This window comes from Camelina sativa, chromosome 17 (genome assembly GCF_000633955.1).
Source record: "Camelina sativa cultivar DH55 chromosome 17, Cs, whole genome shotgun sequence".
NCBI classification, from domain to species: domain Eukaryota; kingdom Viridiplantae; phylum Streptophyta; class Magnoliopsida; order Brassicales; family Brassicaceae; genus Camelina; species Camelina sativa.
This window is the reverse complement of record NC_025701.1, coordinates 15,610,949-15,613,052: the sequence shown is the minus strand read 5'-3', so window position 1 is coordinate 15,613,052 and position 2,104 is coordinate 15,610,949.

Here is a 2,104-nt window from a genome sequence, read left to right as displayed (position 1 = left end):
CTCCCATACAAAGCCTCATAAGGAGCCATCTTAATACTCGCCTGATAACTGTTGTTGTAAGCAAACTCTACCAGGTTCAGGTGATCTGCCCAATGGCCACCCCAATCCAACAAACACATCTTCAGCAAATCCTCCAGCGTCTGGATCGTCCTCTCAGACTGTCCATCTGTCTGGGGATGATAAGCTGTACTCATATGCACCTTAGTGCCCATCTCCGCCTGAAATGCCTTCCAGAACACCGAAGTGAACTTCGAATCTCTATCAGACACAATGCTCGCTGGCACCCCATGCAATCTGACTATCTCTCTCACATACTTTTTAGCCAAGACCACTGCTCCATCAGTCTTCTTAATGGCCAGAAAATGTGCAGACTTAGTCAACCGATCCACAATGACCCAAATAGTATCAAAGGTCCGAGACACAGGCAATCCTACCACGAAATCCATGGTGATTATATCCCACTTCCACTCAGAAATGGGTAAACTCTTCAGTAACCCGCCAGGAACCTGATGCTCAGCCTTCACTAGCTGACACACATCACACCTCGAAACCCAACTAGCCACATCCTTCTTCATCCCGACCCAATGATAGTACCTCTTGAGGTCACGGTACATCTTAGTCGCTCATGGATGAATGGATAACTTGCTCGCATGAGCCTCTCTCAGAATCTCCTGCCTCAAATCCTAATCCTTGGGCACACAAACACGACCGTGCACCAAGATAGTACCATTATCTGAGACCTGATACTCTGAACCCACATCCTTAGAGGCATTCACCAGCCCCAAATCCTTCTCCTGAGCCATCCGCACCCTACTTAGAAGATCTGCTCTATCTATTGCTTCCAAACCCAACGGTTCCTGTGAAACAGCACACAAGCTCAACGCACTGATCTCCCCTACCAGAGATTCCAACTCTTGCTCCTGAGCCGAAGCTACCCTCTTCCGACTCAGAGCATCTGCAACCGTGTTAGCCTTACCAGGATGATAGGCTATCTCCAAATCATAATCTGCCACAAGCTCCATCCACCGCCTCTGTCTCAAGTTCAGCTCAGGCTGAGTGAATATATACTTCAGGCTCTTATGATCTGTAAACACCTGTACCTTTGCACCATAAAGATAAGATCTCCAAATCTTCAGGGCAAAAACTACAGCACCCATCTCCAAATCATGAGTAGGATAGTTGCCTTCATGCACCCGCAACTGCCGCGAAGCATAGGCAATCACCTTCCCATGCTGCATCAGAACACACCCCAAACCAACTCTAGATGCATCTGTATAAACCACATAGGGTTCTCCCTGCTCAGGCAAAGCTAACACTGGCGCAGTAGTCAACATCTCCTTCAGGCTTGCAAAGCCTTCCTCACACTCTTCTGACCAGACAAAAGGAACATCCTTCCCTGTCAACTTAGTCATAGGACGTGCTCTGCTTGCAAACCCCTGCACAAATCTCCTGTAGTAACCTGCCAATCCAAGGAAACTCCTGATCTCTGTGGCATTCTGCGGTCTAGGCCAATCTCTGATAGCCTGAATCTTCTCTGGATCTACAGAAACCCCCTCTGCAGAAACAATGTGACCCAGAAAGCCCATCTCACGCTGCCAAAAGCTACACTTGCTCAACTTGGCAAACAATTTCTGCTCCCGCAGCTTCTCCATGATTGCCCTCAAATGCACTGCATGCTCTTCAGGACTCTTAGAATATACCAGAATATCGTAGATGAAAATGATGACAGATACATCCGGAAACTCCTGAAATACACTGTTCATCAATCTCATAAACGCTGCTGATGCGTTAGTCAACCCGAAAGGCATCACCACAAACTCATAGTGCCCATACCTCGTCCTGAAAGCAGTCTTCCTCACATCTGCCTCATCTATCGGTATCTGATGATAACCCGATGCCAGATCTACCTTGGAGAACCAAGTAGCACCCCTCAACTGATCCAACAACTCATCGATCCTAGGAAGAGGGTACTTGTTCTTCATAGTGACCTGGTTCAAACCCCGATAATCAATACACAGCCTGAAACTTCCATCCTTCTTCTTCACAAACAACACCGACGCTCCCCACGGTGATACACTAGGACGGATGAATCCCTTACTCAACA